General features: G+C 40.3%; 1 protein-coding gene across 1 annotated transcript in view; it reads right to left on the bottom strand.

Moving 5' to 3' along the window:
* The window catches only part of UBR5 (ubiquitin protein ligase E3 component n-recognin 5), a 160,812-nt gene that overhangs the window by 135,725 nt on the left and 6,679 nt on the right, over positions 1-18,408 (bottom strand). The window lies entirely within an intron of this gene.

Genomic DNA, 18,408 nt, shown 5'->3' with positions numbered 1-18,408 from the left:
GAGACAAATGATAAATGCAGTGGAAATGTAGGTAGAAAAAAAATCAGAAATATGTATTATTCAATAGTGACTAAGATACAGCCCCAGCTCCAAAAAGCTAAAGTCTGATGCTCTTTATGACACTTCATTGAAAGATTTGAGCGTTAATAAAACCCACAAGAGCAAACGAACTTTATGGGATCACAGGAAACTTGGCCATAACCATGATAAGTGGTTGTCTAGCAAACTAAAATCATGCCAGATTACAGATGTTGCCAGACTAGGGAGTGTTGGATTAGAGAGGTTCAACCTGCATTTGGATCTAAACACTTTGGTTACAAATATCTCCCAGACTTTACGCTAATATTTTAATTTCATTGGGACCCAAATGCCAGAAGAACTCTTAACCTATCAACACTGTACAAATGCTGCCTGGATAAGAAAAACACTCAATGCATACAACAGTCTTTATGGAGAAAATGGGTAATTCTGGTACAGAGAGAACCCCACTCTAAGTAACATTCTTCCCATCACATCAGACAAGGACACTTGAATTGTAGGTGCTGCAACCACACCTCCAAACTGCAGCCTACGAGACATAATCAAGTACACTGCGACAAGTGCTATAGCCCTCAACCCTAACGGGCCTCTTAGAGCCATGACCTCAATTACCTACACCAGGGGTCAACAACCTCTCAGAGGCAGAAAGCAGATATTAGCCCTTGACCTCTACATACCATTTGAGTGCCTGTGATACTTTTTGAAGTCACTAATAGTGCTACTTGTAACAGCTTCATTAACAAACACACACGCACACAGATGCAGAGCTTTACCTTTTAGGTAGCGGTTAGTAGCATTAGCTGGTCTTTTGTTAATCCACAAATGTCATGGTTTTGACAAGCTCCCAGATGGATGGGGGAGGTGCGGTGTGACTGAGCTCCCACCTCATGTGCCAATGAAAAATCGGCTCACGTGCCACTCTTAGAGCCTCTCGTGCGGTTGCTGATCCCTGCCCTACACCAAGGTCTTACAATGGATCCCTCAAAAAATTGCATTATGGCTACCTTCCCCTAGCTAGACATAGGACATTTAAGAGCTCTTTAGCCCACTGTCCAGATCTTTTTACGCAGAATAAAAATGATGCAGGGGTGAACATCTCTCCGTCAGTGCTTAATTACTCTCCATGGATGGTCTAGGACAGTGTTTCCCAAAGTGAGGTATGCATATCACTGGTGGTATGCAAAAGGATTCCAAGGGGTAAGCAGCAGAAAATAAATTACTAAACATCAGGATATAAGCATTGGGATGACACTGGGAGAGGGGGTACAGCGATAAAGTTGAAGTCCCGAAACGGGTACTTTAATGTTTTAAGTTTGGGAAGCGCTGGCCTAGGATATAACTCAGGACTATATACTCCCACAGTGCTCACAGACATGCCCACGGATATCACTAGGATTATCACAAAGATTAGGGTACAAGATGACCTTTATGTAATTAAACATTTAACCATTATAGAAGAGATAGTCGTATTTCTTTATACTTAAGTTTAGGTACATTTTTTATTAGAAGACCCTACTTCCAAGTTGCTTATAATTCTGTGTAACTTAAAATGTTCAAAACAAAACAGCAGTCCTGTTTTTAAGACTAAGAGACCCACTTTTTCAGATCAGAAAATCAGACTATCTACTGACAGGAGTAGGGTGTGTGTGCGCGTCGCCACACTCTCACACTCATCTCCCACTCTACTCTGTGCTGATTAGGCCTTAATTGGAACACTGTGTCCAATTCTAGTTTGCACCACATTTCAGGAAAGATGCGGACAAACTGGAAAAAGTCCAGAGAAGAGCAACAGAAATCACTAAAAGTGTAGAAAACAAGACCTATGAGAGAAGACTGAAAGAATTAGGTTTGCTCAATCTGGAAACTGAGATGGGACACAACACCTTTCGGATATTTCAAAGGCTGTTACAAGGGGCAGGAGGAAAAATTCTCCTTAACCTCTAATGATAGGACAAGAAACAGTGGGCTTAAATTGTAGCAACAGAGGTTTACATTAGACATTAGAAAAAACTTCCTAACTATCAGGATAGTTAAGCATTGGAATAAATCATCAGGCGTGTGTCTACACTAGGAACTAACTTCGAAGTTAGGCACGACATAGAAGTAGCCAGCAGAGAGTCTACACATACTTTCCCTTACTTCAAAGTTAACTTACTCCATTTCTGAGAATGGAGTAGTGTCCAACTTCGAAGTAGAGTGTGTGTAGACGCTCTACTTCAAAGCTGCTAACTTCAAAGTTGTACTTCAAAGTAAGCAACTTCAAAGTTATTTTTTTAGTGTAGACACAGCCCTAGGGAGATTGTGGAATCTCCATTACTGGAGATTTTTGAGAGTAGGTCAGACAAACACCTGTCAGGGATAGTATAGGTACAGTCACAAGAGCGAAATGCCTGCAAGCTACAAGGAAACTTCTTAAATATGCCATAATGGAACCTTGAATTAAATGGTACACCCCCAAATTAAAAACAAGCTAAGATGCAAAAATGTGCCATCATGGCTGAAACAAATTAAATAAGTGGGCAAAGGCAAAAAAGGCATCCTTTAAAAAAAAAAGTTAAATCATACTAAAAAAAATAGAAAAGAGCATAAACTCTGGCAAGTCAAGTGTAAAATTATGATTAGACAGGCCTAAAAGGAATTTCAAGTTCAGCAAGCAGAAGATTCAAAATTTAACAGCAAAAAGAATTTTAAGTACATCAGAAGCAGGCAGCCTGCCAAACAATCGGTATGACTACTGGAAGATGGACGTACTTAAAGGAGGACAAGACAAGGCCACTGAGGAGAAGCTAAATGTATTTTTTGCACAAATGTTCACTGAAAAAGATAGAAGGGAGAGTATCACATCTGAGCCATTCTTTTTAGGTGACAAATCTGAGAACCTCTCCAAGATTGAGGTTTCAAGTAGAGGAGGTACTGAAATAAAACAAAATTAAACAGTAATAAATCACCATGGCCTAATGGTATTCATGCAAAAGTTCCAAAAGGAATACAGATATGAAATTGCAGAACTACTAACAGTGCAATGTAACCTATCGCTTAAATCAGCTTATGTACCAGATGATTGGAAGACAGAGAGCAAGACAGAGAATTTTTTTAAAAGGCTCCAGAGGCAATCTTGGAACCACAGACGAGGAAGCCTAACTTCAGTGCCACACAAATTGGCTGAACCTCTAGTAAAGAATACAATTACTAAATATATATGAACTTGATATGTTAGGCAAGAGTTAGCATTGCTTTTGTAAAAGGAAATCATGCCTTGTCTATCTATAACACTTGTTAAAAGGAACAAACATGCACGTGGGCCCGAATGATCCAGTGGACACAGTGCACTTGGACTTTCAACAGCCTGATACTAGCCTTTTCACGAGGTCTCTTACGCAAAGTTGTCATGGTATGAGATGGAAGGCCTTCTCATGAATCAGTAACTGTTTAAAAATGGAAAGCAAAGGGTAGGAATAAATGGTCGGTTTTCAGAATGGAGAGAAGTAAATAGTGGTGTCCCCTAAGGATTTGTACTGGGAATCATGCTGTTCAACATTCATAAATAATCTGGAGAAAGGGGAAAATACAGGTGTCAAAATATGCAGGCTGTACAAAACTACTCAAGCTTGTTAGGTCCAAAGCAGACCGTGAAGTGTTTCAAACTGATCTCACAAAACTAGGTGACTGGGCAACAAAGTGGTAAATGCAAAGTAATGTACGCTAGAAATCATAACCCCAACCACACATATAAATGATGAGGGATCTAACTTCTTTATTGCCACTGAAGAAAGAACTTGGGGTCCTTGTGGATAGTTCTCTGAAAACACTGGCTCAATGTGCAGCAGCAGACAAAAAAAGCTAACAGTGTTAGGAACCATTAAGTAGGGAGTAGGTTTAAAAAAAACAGGAAATATAATAATGCCACTACATAAATCCATGGGATGCTCACATATTGAATGCTGTCTTCAATTTTGGTCATTCCACTGCAAAAAAACAATATATTAGAATTGGAGACAGTACAGAGAAGGGCAACAAAAATGATCAAAGACATGGAACACTCAATATGAGGAGAGAGAAAAAAGAAAATACTGACAGCTGTTCAGCTGGGAAAAAAATTACAAAGAGAGGATATAGTAGAGGTCTATGACACTGTGATTGGGACAGAGAAAGTGAACAAAGAAGTGTTATTTACTCCTTCCCATACCACAACCAGAAACTACCCCATGAAAATTATTAGCTAGCAGGTTTAAAACAAAAAGGAAGAACTTCATCACACGGCACATGTTAAATTTGCAGACCTCACTGCCAGGGGATGTTGTGAAGACCAAAAATCTAAGTGGGTTCACAAAATAACGAGATTAAGTTTCTGGATGTTAGGTCCATCAACGGCTATTAACCAAGATGTTCATGGATGATGCAACCCTAAGATCTGGGTACCCCGCTTCTGACTGCTAGAAGCTAAGTGTGGATGACAGGGGGATGGCTCACTCAGTGATTGTCCATTCTGATCAATTCCCCTGAAGCAACTGACATTGACCGCTGATCACTGACCCCCACAGGACACCAGGCTATATTGATCATGGCCCTTCTTGTATTTTTATGTACATTCTGAGGATTTCATCTGCATTATGTCTGCTCCAAGGGCTGCAAGGACAAAGCAGAACATTCCCTACAATGGCTGCTCCACATTTTTAGAGGTTGCTGTGCTGCCAGAAACTGAGAAACAGGGCAAAGAAATGATTCCAAGGGCAAGTAGCCTGACTGGAATGCAGACAAGTGAAGACTATCAACAGTTGGGAGAGAGTTTACAGAATCACTTTGCTGGAGAAGGGGAGGGAAAAAGAAGGTTGTAAAGGAGGGCCTCAGGACATACAGGTATGGGTGCAGAAAGGGAATGAGCAGAAGACAGATGGACTGGATAGTTAAAAAGCAGGGAGAAAGTGTAGGCAAGACAAAGATCAGTTACATAAATGAGGCAGACCAACTGGGGCACCAGGGTCTAGAAATACCACTGACCATTCCACAACCTGGAACTGAATCAATTTCTACCAACTCTCAACTTTCCTCTTATGTTAGTAAACAGCTGAAATACCCCAAAGTATGTGCCTCCACCACCACCCCCATCCCCAAGTAGCAGGCCCATAGGCCTTTACCATTACCACTTGCATCATCTGCTCAAGAAGAAACAAAAGGAACATACACTCATTCCTCACTATGCGAGTGCAATCGGTTTCCAACTCTCTCCTCGTTGGCGAAAACTTGTAAGAGGGACACTGAATTCCTATTGAAATGCATGTAAAAATCTCTGATTGGTTCCTAGGCCTCCTAACTCGGGGAAGGAGTAGCGGCAGGTGGACCTGCTTTTGAAAGGTAAGAGAATCTTGGGTTGTGGAGGGTTAAAGGCTGGGTGTAGTTTGGGGCTATGAGCGGGAGGGAGGGTTAAAATCTGCTGGCTGGCTGGGTCAGCGGGTTCAGGCTGCCGCAGTTTGGGGCCACAGGCTGGCAGGGGGGTGTCAGGCTGCAGGGCCACGGAGCTTTCTGGCTGCCTCGGTACAGAGCCAACAGGGGAGTCTGGCTGGGGAGCCAGCAGGGGCAGGCAACATGGGGGTCTGGCTGCTGCGGTTTGGGGCCATGGGGGACGGGGTCAGGCTATGTGGCCACGTGGGCTACAGGTGGCAGGGGGGTCTGGCTGCTGCAGTTTGGGGCCGCGGGGCTGGCAAGGGTCAGGCTGCAGGGCCACGGAGCTTTCTGGATGCTGCAGTACGGGGCCGGCAGGAGGGTCTGGCTGCAGCGGGTTGGGGCTGCGGGGCTGGCGGGGGAGTCAGACTACAGGGGGTTAGAGCGGCAGGGATAGGGTAAGGCTTGTATTAGCAGGAGGGGGAGCTGACTCGTGGAGTGAACTAAGAAAGGTATAGGTGTCCCTCATTTAAGCAAGTACTCGTAAATAAAGTAATTGTTCAATGAGGGATAAGTGTACTGGGAATTTGGTAATGATCCAAGATCACTATTGTTCCATATGCTTTTTAAAATAGACATTTATAAAGCAAAGAAGTTTATTAAAAAAACCTAACATTAAAATAATGTTAAGACCGCTAAGTCAAACATTTGAAAGGTATGAAATCCAAAATTATGGTTGCTTGTGTAACCTTAATTCAATCATCGGGTGCATCAGCATTATGATGTACAGCCTGAGCACAAGATCACATGCTAATTTTCTCAAGAACCCCTGCTTTGATCAGTACACAGGATGGACAACAGATCTGGATCTGAAGAAGTAGGTCTGTCCCATGAAAGCTCATCACCTAATAAATTATTCTGTTAGTCTTTAAAGTGCTACATGACAGCTTTTTTGTTTTATCACAGTAACAGGTAAGTATTGTTCAAATTTAGAAATCTCTCTGTATATAGTACGGCTAGAAATATTTTTTAAAAGGAAACAATTTGATTTTAGAGAATGTGTCACATACACCAATAAAAACATTATGTGGGCTATATGTTTGAGATCTCTGCTCTAAAAGAACACTCAAGGAAGACAGCTTTTTAAGTGACAACATCTTGAACTAAAGTAATCCTGGATGCAACTCCCACAAGGCATAAAATTGGTCCCGGAACTACTGACATAATGGAGTAATTTAGAACCACACAGGTATTTCTATGGTATATTTGACAAACTATTTAACTTCGACTTCATGTTCTTCTTTAGCACATGGAACAGAAAATTTCCTAAACGGGAAAACAGAATCCTACCATTTAGATCAACACCCGTACACACTATGCTGAATAAACAATCTTTGTTAGAGGTTTATAGTTAATATACAACCGCATTCCATCAGGTGGCCTCATCTCCTTCACAGCATGTTAGTAAAAAAACAGTAGCAACTGGTTTAGGGCAAAGCAGACATGTCAAAATTCTCCTCCGAAAGGGACACATGCAATTTTCAATTATGACACTCAGAGAGCCACAGAAAAAATGGAAGCACTAAATTTTCAAGTCTCCCCCACCCTTTCTAGAGACGAAATGGTACAGTTAGTCTATATGGTGCAACAGGACTTCTTGTCCTTTTTAAAGAATTGAATATGTTATTGAGGACTATAGCTACACCCCTCAGTCTGAGTATCAAGATGTGTACTTGTGACTGAGAGAGCCTGGCACTAAATGTATATGAGGAACCTTGGAAGATACAGACCCATTCGGAGGATTTAATGGTAGGGAATGATATATCATATCCAATTTTTTCACATCCACACCTAAGCCTTTTGGAGGAGAGGCCAGATTTATGGATTATTTTATCATTTAACAACATATTAAAAGGTACAGTCACACTTACCAAAAGATCAATTTAGCATGCCTACTGAGGCCACGCTAAATCAAATCATCAGGACTCCACCGTCATCCCTGTTACTCCTCACTGACACAAGGAGTAAGGAAAGTCAATGGGTTCCTGTCGACCTCCAACTCCAGGGACATCAGGAAAAACTGATTTAGGGCATGTCAAATCCAGCTACAGAATTCACACAGCTGGAGATGTCTATCTTAAATCAATTTTTCCCAGCAGTGTAGACTTAGCCTGAGACCATGAAACTTAAATACTTTAGGACATGATGCAGTAAAGAGGGTAACAAGACACTTTAATGGAAGATATGAGGAAGAACAGATAAAAGGCAACTTATATGTTCAACAAAGCCTAGTACATGGCATAGATTATATGCAAGAGGGGAGGGGCTTTTTTTGGGGGGTGGGAGGTTGGTGGTTCTTAAAAAAATTAGCATATGATTTATTCACCCACTTTCCTATCGCCACACAGAAGTATACATTCAATACGTTTTTAAAACAGCAAGAGAACAGTATAGCAGACCATGTTCTGCAAGTCAGAATAATCTTGTGAACGAATACTGGCCCCACAAGCATGGTGGCCTTGATACATTTGGTTGGATTTTTACAACCACTTTACAGGTGATCTGCCCCTTTAGAAATGGTGGGGTCTGAAGCAAGCCAGTACAGCTCTCAAGCAGATTTATTTTAGAACAAGACGACTGGCCCTAGCAGAGAGGAATTACCAGTCCAAGCTAGGGAAGGTTCGTGCGATTGCCTAGTGAACGTCTGACTCCTGGAGTTCACTCTGAGAAGGGGGACATACAGAAAGCAAACCCTGGAGAAGGTGGACTGCCATTGCTCTATGAAGATGACTCAGGAAGAACTGCCCATGTCAGGGGAAAGATAACTTGTTGGATGAATGCTTTGGGGTTTGCTAAAGACTGTTGGCGCAATCAATAAATGGTGTCAAAAGCAAGAGCCTGAACAAACCCGGAGCCTAGCATTTAATCATTCCAGGACTAGAGAATCTGGACAGCAGCCCGTACAATTATTAAATGAGTGTTATCACAGACTTTTCTGGATCAGATATACTAAATCAATACACAATCATAATCCAGTCCAACATTACCTTGAAGACACCTTCTAAAATAGTACAGGGTCAAAAGTCAGTCCTAACGTTTTCAGGTGAGCCAAATCCTCCAAATCCAAAATTAACTACCAACTCCACTTTCTCAATATGAAAAGCAGGTGAAAAAGCTTTTAGGGTTCCCAACTTACAAATACAGCAGCACATAGGTGCTAAATATAAGTATATTCCAAAGTTAAATTTAGCAAATTAAACCTAAAGAACATTGTAGTAACTGCATTATTACATCTGAAAATGGTCAATAAGTCTCAGATTTTTAATTTGCTTTAAAGTAAACCCAAAATACAGTCTGTATTGTTACACTGCAGGAATTAGGAAGACTTGCTGCAGAATGTATGCTTGCAGGAGCTAAACGCTACATAGAAGCCTGCTTGTATTACTAAATTCTGTTTTGATTACTATCTGCTACAAATGGGGTAGGTTTTTCTTTCCTTTTTAAAAAAAAAGAAAATTTTTCAGTTTAACCTATAATCTTGTTTTACCGGGAGGAAACAGAAGGAAACCCTGTTTAGGAGACAGTTCTGGGCCAGAAAATAGACAACCCTATTTTTGTCAGAAATTGAATCCCAGGCTGAGTAACTCAAAAGAAAACCAAAAGTCAAGTCAGTCTGCGGGATGGACAGGCCACCGTACCACTCTCCCTGCATTCCCAAAATTATTCTTCCTCCCTCTTCATCTACCAGTAGAGCAGCGACAAAATTTTCAGGTGCTCCCCCCTGCCAGCCCTCCCCACACACACAGAATCTATCCAGCCTTTTGGTTTTATGTTGAGACACTTATTAAGCAGTACACCATCAAGTGCTTTCTTCATATTGTGCCTGAAACCCATACTATACAAGGTGGCTATTTTGTTAGCTTTAAGTTGTCTGACCCTGCTTTGACTGAACTATTGATCCTGCTCAGTGGCGCAGTTTTTCAGCAAATATTAAAAAAAATGAGGTACTGGTGAGTTGTGGGAACACCTTTTTGAAGGAGTTGGGTTGTGCCCATCATATTACATTCTGGCTGCCTTCCCCTTTCCTCCCTTGCTGCCCCCTTCCACCTCACTCCCTCCCCCGCACGTATCAACATATAGTACTAAAAACCTTTAAATAGTTTGCAAATAACTCCAGAGTTCTATCATGCAGATGGGAACATTTCAAAAGTGAGTGAAATAGTCTTGTCAGCAAAGACTGCTACATAAAATGCTGTATTAGTATACTATAGGCATGCTTCGGTGCGATTTTCGCCAAGGGAAAAAATATACAAATGAGATGGACCACTGTGTGTCCAGCAGGAAGGAAGGAAGAGGTAACCTATAGAAAAACTGCCTGCCATTATACCACTGAATTTTAAAAAAAAAAAAAAAACTTTTTTAAAGATGCTCTGGAAAGATGGTAGAGAAAAGAAAGCAAAATGTGGAAAGCCTACCTACTTGTAAAAAGGAAGCCTGAAATGGGGAAGTAATGTAATTGTCTTTCCATTAGAAATTCAGATTTTTGTCTACCCTGTTTAATCTGGAAGACTCTACAGCCACTGCTACAAATAAGAAATCTGGTGAGAGTCTATTTTTATTTAGAAGGTTTAAACCAGATGTGGTTAATTATTTTGGTCGAAGTCCATGTTTCTTGGTCAAAATACAGTCAAGAACCAGACTGCATGGAAAACTGGAAGCCATAAAGTAAACAAAAAGATTTCTAGTTTCTTTCAAAAGAATCTGGTGGTCCAGATGTGACTCGTAGTCTACTTACTGACTATCACTGGTTTAAACCAGCTTATGTTTTGACAAAAGTTAAGGGACACTAGACTCAGAGAGGTAGCCGTGTTAGTCTGTAGCTTCAAGAACAAGAAGTAGTCTTGTGGCACCTTACAGACTAACAGATATTCTGGAGCACAAGCTTTCATGGGCAAAGACCTGCTTCATCAGATGCATGAGTGGGTGGGGGGGTGGTATCAGAGGGGTATTTAAAGAATGGGGTCCCAGAAAAAGGGAGGGCCAGAGCTGACAAGATCTATCCAGCAAGGTGGAAAAGGCTGATCATCAACAGTAGGTATCAAAAGAGGAAAAAACAAGTCAGATCAGACATGGGATATGAGATATTGTCAGAGTCTAATGGGGAGATCTTAACACCCAGGGCACAGATGCTGCCTTTGTAAACTGCGAGCCGCTCCCAGTCTCTGTTTAATCCTTGGTTAATGGAGCCAAATTCGCAAATAAATTGCAGCTCAGAGATTTCTCTCTCCATTTGATTTCTGAAATGACTTTGTTTCAGGACTGCCACCCTTAAATCTGCTACTGAGAGTGTCCAGGGAGACTGAAGTCTTCCCCCACAGGCTTCTGTATATTACCATTCCTGATGTCTGATTTATGTCCATATATTCTTTTACGTAGAGACTGTCCAGTTTGGCCAATGTAAATTGCAGTGGGGCACTGCTGGTGCATGATGGCATATATTAGATTAGTAGATGTGCAGGTAAAGGAGCCCCTGATGGTGTGGTTGATGTTAGGTCCTGTAACGATGTCACTGGTGTAGATATGTGAGCAGAGTTGGCAGCGAGGACAGTTGCAGGGGCTGGTTCCAGGACTAGAGTCATTGGTTTGTGATTTGTAGTGGCTGGTGCGGATTTGTTTAAGGTTGGCAGGCTGTCTGTAGGTGAGGACAGGCCTGCCTCTCAAGATCTGAGAGAGTGAAAGATCATTGTTCAGGATGGGTTGCAGATCACTGATGATGCACTGGAGAGGCCTTAGGTGGGGGCTGTATGTGATGGTCAGTGGTGTTCTCTTGTTTTCCTTGTGAGGCCTCTCTTACAGCAGGTGGCTTCTGGGTACCCGTCTGGCTCTGTCAATCTGTTTCCTCACTTCCTTAGGCAGGTATTGTAGTTTGAGCAAAGCTTGTTAAAGGTCTTGTAGATGTTTGTCTCTATCTGATAGATCAGAGCAAATACGGTTGTACCTTAGGCACTACTGATAATGGGCCATTTCCATCTTGCTGAATAGACCTTGTCAGCTCTGGCCCTCCCTTTTTCTGGGACCCCATTCTTTAATACCCCTCCGAAACTCTCCCCCCCACAAGCATCTGATGAAGCGGGTCTTTGCCCATGAAAGCTTACACTCCAAAATATCTGTTAGTCTATAAGGTGCCACAAGGCTTCTTGTTGTTCTCAAGGGACACTAGAATGTCACAGACTTGACATCTTCAACCCTTTGTATTAAAAGATGAAAAAACTCAATTCATGTTTTACATCTTTAGACTAGCAACATCAGGGAAGCAGACACTTAACATTTTTGGTATTTCAAAAGAAAAAAACAATGGTCTGTGGTCTTCTTTGAGTGAGAGTTAACTTTTCAGGCACTTTACACAAAGTACAGGAGCCAATTTTCCCCTTTTTGCAAGTCAACGAGGCAGAGTGATTTACAATTTAATCTAGTTGTAAAAACTGAGCAATTTAAAAATATCTTTTGGGTAACCTTCATTTTACCCATTTGTTATGTGACCAGATCTTCCTCTTGCCTAAATAAATAGCAAGCCTCACTGACGGCAATGGTGGCAGAATGCGGTCAATAGCTTGTGACCAAGGAAGTGCTACTCATGTAAATACTTTAAGTGGCTAAGCACTTTCAGAACTGTTATTAGAAAAAAGTTATTAGAAAATTTAGTGCAGCACAGACACTTATTTAGGCTTAGTAAGTAACATCAAAATGCAAGGGGGAAGGAGTTTAATATTAAACACCAGTTAAATTATTTGTTTAGTCTATGGGCACTTCCAACCAGGATCAGGCCCTCACTACACTGAGTCTTTATCTACACTAGCAGTTGAGTAATAAAGCTTTTGTCATTCCCAGGTACTTAAAAAAATTATTTAAAAAAGAAAAACTGAAAGGCAAAAGCTTTGCTGCTGTCAGTGCTAGTGTAAACAGCACTTCGTCAGCAGAAGTGCTCTCTTGCCACTTGCCAACAGAGCAAACACAATGGTGGTGATTACTGTAAAAGCTTTGTTGGTAAATATGCCTGTGGGCGCCCAACTTTTAGCCACACAGCTCTTGTTGTGTAGACAAAAATTAAGAGTTTGTTAAAAAAAAAAAAAAAACCCACACAAAGACAACTTCTACTTCAAAGAACTTACAATCTAAAATGACAACAGATATAAAAGGTGGTTGAAAGATACACAACATTTGAGTAGTCAAGGTAATGGCAGGCATATGTTATAGGTATAAAAACTCAAAGACTTGGACATATTCTGATTCTTTTATTTATTTGCAATATTCTTCTTGTTAGCCTTGTATCTCTGTAGTCACTTTTTTTATAACAAGAACTTTATTTCATGTTTAAGGATATTCTGAGAGGGTTCCATTCCAGGTTGACCGGAAAAACATGTTTCATTCCAGCAGCTAGTGGGGGAAGGGAAAGGAAATGAACTGCTGAAGCAGGACTGGATAAATTGCAAGGGAATCTAAGTGGGAAAAGAGACAATAGCAAGCAGAAGGAATTAAATTAGGGAAATGAAAAAGCCAACTACTAGCAATACAGCATACGCAAAAAAAAAAAAAAAAAAAATCCAGAATCTAAGTCTGAGCTGAGTGAATGATGTCAAGAGGTAATGCAGGATCCTCCTAGCTATTGCTAATTTTCATTTGGAGGGAAGAGAACCCAGGCTGGATAACCTGAGAAGTGGTAAAATGTTTGTTACTTATTGAAGTCCTACCGTAATAGAGTAATAATGGTCCTACATTACCCACATCTTTGGCTCGGGATGGTACTGGCTGCTTTAAGAACAGCAAGCAACTTACGCATGTGTTTTTCTACATCATATTTATATTAAAAGATACACCTAAGAAACTATGAAAGTCTCCTACCTTTACGCTTGCATCTGGTAACTTACACTTCTATTGTCGCAAACTACATCAGCAAAACTGAACTTCTTAGTGGTAGCAGTAGTAAAACAATAGTGATTGTTTCTGTTGACTCAAAAAGATACCAAACACGAAAACATTTTGAAAACTCCCTCTTTAAATAGTAAAACCATTTTAGTTATGTTTGCTTGCATATATGTATTATTACAGAAAAGTTATTGCAGTTGTCTTTTAAAACTTGCAGTTACAGCTTGACCAAAACTTTTAAAAACATTAAAAAGGCATTTAGGAACATTAAGCCATTCCCAATTTAAAATTGGTTTTTGTAAAATATAAAATGAAATGAGAAAAGCAAGTGGAGGAAGAGATGCAGCAGACACTTCGGAAAGATCATTTCTGACAAGTGAAGGGACCTGGAACAAAAGGGCAATGGGGGGAAAGATGTCTTAAAAACAATACATACTGTGTTATAAAACACCCATTAGATAACCACAATAAAATTAATCTATGTAGCAGTGCTGACAAATGCAAAAACTTATTGCATTTGAAGCATTTCTACTCAAATCCAATACAACTAAATGTACAGCCTGTCATGATAACTAAATCTTAAGACAAGACTTGGTTGGGGTGGAGAGGCACTACTGCATTCATCAGCAGGAAAAAGCAGTCAAGTAGCACTTTTAACGACTAGCAAAATAATTTATTAGCTGAGCTTTCATGGGACAGACCCACTTCTTCAGATCATAGCCAGACCAGAACAGACTAGTTTTCTTGACAAAACAGGGACCAGCAGTAACAGAGCAAAATGCAGATTTATGACAGTCCTGCTTTGTTACCAGACTTGTTTCTCAGCAGGCAAGGTTAAGACAAGCTCTATATTTAACCCCCAAACTGCAAATTAATTTTTTGAACTTACATACATTCAACTACAGTATCGGGACCATAGTAAACATTAGCTAATGATGGATGACAAAGAACATGGGGCTGATCAACAGGCTGATCAACCACATGCTTCCCAACAAGTGCTATATTTGAGTCTCAGATGGGAGGAGGGGGTGCATTTGTAGTACTGACTTTGAGCAAAGAGATTTAATCTGTGACATCTTTCAAGCTGTGTTACTAACCTTTGTCTCTTCTCAAGGTAAACGTCATATCCTATGTGGTTTAGGTGCCTCCAATCTGTGGTTTTCACACAAAAACCACTCAAAAAGGCACAGATGAAAAATCTGGCTACAAACTAAATGAACAATCCTTCAGATCCTGATTTTGTTTTGGAATAGCTATCACCTGACCACTATGCTTGTATTCTGCATCTCCTTCCCCACTTTTTAATTGTGTTTTTAGAAATAAGCATTGCAAAACATAAAACAGTCCCACATACAGCACCTACTTATCTGAAAACTTACAATGTGTGAACGCTAAATAAAGCCAACTAATCATTTCTTTGTGTGTGCTCCTGTGTATAAGCTCATATATGAACAGCTTTAAACAATTATTATGGAGAAAGGTGTTCCCCAAATGTTCACAATTCTCCGAAATTTTTGATGTTTTTTCTCAAAGTACGTTTTTTGTGCACAGAAGTTTGAACAAAACTGTCGTCTGTCTTTTCAATCAATAGGCAAGCACAGGTTAAATATTCTCCTGCTTAGAAGGTTCGCTGAAAAAGGTTATTTAGTTTGACAGTGAATACTTGGTATGCAAGTGAACATGCACAATTCAAACTGCACACAAGTGTGTTAAAAGGCAGTCTTTGCCCTAAGTTGTTTGTTGCCACTCTTGTACCCAGATAGCCCCCATAGTACTCATGCTAACTGCCTAGATAAGTTTTATACTATTGTTGCCCACCGCAGTAGTATCTGAGACCCAGATCCTAAAAAGTAATTTAGACTAAATTGCATTCATGTCCATTGCAATTAGGTGCCCAAGCCCCTCAGAAAATCTGTGACTGAGTGCCCTCCATGTAAAGTCTCTTGCAAGTGACTTCATGCAATCTCTAAACAGCACAGGTGTGGGGGGAGTTTTTTTTGTTTTTTTTAAAGCCCTGCCAAACCAATCTAAGCGCAAGGAGGCTGTAGGGCTGTTATGTGGAAAGGAGGGTGGAAACAGGAATGTTCTGCACACTTAACCACCGAGAATGTTTTGAGTGCAACTACTACAACAATGAGCATTCTATCAATCACCCTAAACCCCAACTTCTTTTATATTATGTATTTTATATAATACACACAGCCTACAGTCTGAGTCATGGGTGTCCAACCTTTTGGCTTGCCTGGGCCGCACTGAGCGAAGACAGTCTTGGGCCGCGTACAAAATATATAATATAGTTAATGTATATAAATCACATAATAATGTTAAAAGTTTACGATCTTGTGGGGCTGCATTACTAGCTGTCCAGCGCGGAATGCAGCCCGTGGGCCGCAGGTTGAACACGCCTGGTCTAAGTATTTCATTTAAAACAACATGATAACTACTAAATCATAACTGCAAAAAACAACTACAGCCATAATATACTAGAAAACTGTAGTGTTTATGTATAATTTACATTTATGTGAAATTTTCTCTTGTTTTGTATCCTCTATCTCTCTCTAAACAGACTTTCTAGATATTAAGAACATATGACCATGAACGAAATCCTGTTTTAAACCTAACCTGTAGAGTTACAGCACCAAATTTATCTAGTTACAAATTCATTCAGCATGGCAACTAGAGCAGCTGTCATGAGGAATTACTGTGATATGAATATATTACCGTACATATATTAGTATACCTTAGTATGTCAAAACTAGCCATATAAGTCATCTTCTCTTGGCAGTCACTCAATAACAAGAAGGATATGGCCACATAAGTACTGCACTGCTAGTTGGTTATAGCAAAGGGGTTCACATACCACTTTCTGAAGGCCAATAGAAGACTATGAAGATGCGGATCACATGTCTTCCTGTCTCCAACTCCTAAATTGCTTTGGGGACACCTACAAATACACTGGTTATTTTCTAAGTCAACAATTGCTACAGTTGCCAGGATGTTGTGTAATCATGAATGGATGATGAGATGAACATCAGTTTCTCTGTCAAAACACAGTAGACACTCTGAAAGAGTCTGAGAACTCCTTCTGCAAACCACCAGACACTCAAGATCGATCTTCAAAATAATTTTATTGTGTAGTTATTTGTAATTAACAACTGTTGAATATTCTGAGTTTAAAAATGGTGGATTTTGACAAGAGAAAAAAAAATTCTACAAGTATGCAAAAAAGAGTTCTCTTTCCAGAAAACTGCAAGTATTAAATGAAGCCTCATATCATCAACTCCACACAGATCTAGGTCTACTACAGACAAGGGCATAAGTTTTGTTTACTGCCCAGAAACATAAGCTGCAATCAGTAAGCAATACTGTATAATATATATGAACGATTGTAAATAAGTTTGTCATCATACATTTTCATACTGGGTTGGTTAGCTTTCATAAAACACATCAATCAATAAAATGAAGATCTCACTAACAGCAGCATTATAATGAGTTTTAAACAAGTTTCTGATTTATTTTTAAGGGATTGTTCCAAGAATAAGTTTCCAGATACTGACACTTTCCTCAAGAGAACAGTTCCACTAGAACCTCAGTTATGGACACCTCAGGAATGGAGGTTGTCCATAACTCTGAATAAGAGGTTATGGATTCCAAAGGGGAGCTGGGGCTTCAACCACAGGGAGTTGGGGGGGGGGGTGCTTCTGATGGAAGGGGTCCAGGGTTTCTGCCTTCCTAAGTGCACCAGGGCTCAGTCCTTTATATCAGAGAGGGAGTGCCAGAGCTTGGGGCTTCAGCCCTGCAGGGACTGCTGAGATCAGGAATTCAGCCATCCGCTCCAAGTTTTAGCTGAATGGGAAGAGGGGCTACAGCTCTGGTATTCATATATTTGAGATTCTACTGCATTTAAATGTGTCAGACATGTCATTCCCACTAAAACTTATGGACGTTAAGTTTTAATACCCTATGCATTTAAGAGACTATGTCCTTAAAACAAAATCCCAAATGCACTTACATGTAACTAAAGCCTTGGGGAAAAAAGACTATTTAGCAGTCATGGATCATCCAGCTCCCTGTCTCTCCCCCGATACCATCGCTGCATCAGTGCAGGAGTACTTGTGGAGCTATACTCCACAATGTACACACTGCAGACATGGTCACCAGCCCTGCACACATTAACACCTTACTTAAGCAAAGGGCATAGTTTACACACGTATACTCATATATTTACCATCTATTGTCACAGGCAAAAAGTTAAGCCATAAACTATTGCATCATTTCTATTCTGGACAAAGAACATTTCTACATCATCAAGCTTCAGACTAAAACTCAAATTTTAATTCTTCCTATTTGGTGTGCAGATGAGAAATTGTTTGGGAAAATCTCAAGTCACCTATTTTTCTAACAAATATACTACTGCTCTGCAGAAATATTGCTCACCCTCAACAAAAGGTGAGCAAATCAGTTAACCATTTCCAAAGATCCCCAACATAAACCGCATATAGTGCCTCTCTTGTAAACATCACCTTGTCCTTTGTTTTCCCCAGCTTCTAAATCTCTTCTGAATACCTTGAACAAATTATTTTAACATTGTTTCAATTTTTGTAAGATAGCACTACAGGTCACCATCAAGGTAGAGTTCAGTTATTTTCAGAAAGAAAAGTTAAACTGGTCAAGTCCCTGTCCCCATTTTTGTGGGTTTTACCATTTTTACAGGTGTTTACTTTACCCTCCTCTTGGGTGAAATACGGACTCAACCGAAGGGGAGACTAATTATGTTGGTGGGAAATTAGTGCAAATTACATGCTAACTGTAGTCAACTTCCCAAAGTGAAAAGGTTTTTCCTCAAATGTCAGGTGTTGTGTGTGACAATAAGAGGTAAACATGTTCAGATAACTGTGGTTTTCAAATCAAATTTGACTCTTCCATACATGATACCTACACACCTACATTTGCATGGCTATTTCGAAGATTTGTGCCTGTGTAGACACACCCTAAGAGTTCAAAGAAGGGCTAGATAAATTCATGAAGGTTAAGTTCATAAAAGGCCATTAACCAGGGGGTAGAAAT

This window comes from Carettochelys insculpta, chromosome 2, assembly GCF_033958435.1.
Source record: "Carettochelys insculpta isolate YL-2023 chromosome 2, ASM3395843v1, whole genome shotgun sequence".
NCBI classification, from domain to species: Eukaryota; Metazoa; Chordata; order Testudines; family Carettochelyidae; genus Carettochelys; species Carettochelys insculpta.
The sequence above is the reverse complement of the archived record's forward strand: the minus strand, read 5'-3'. Positions and strand labels throughout refer to the sequence as shown.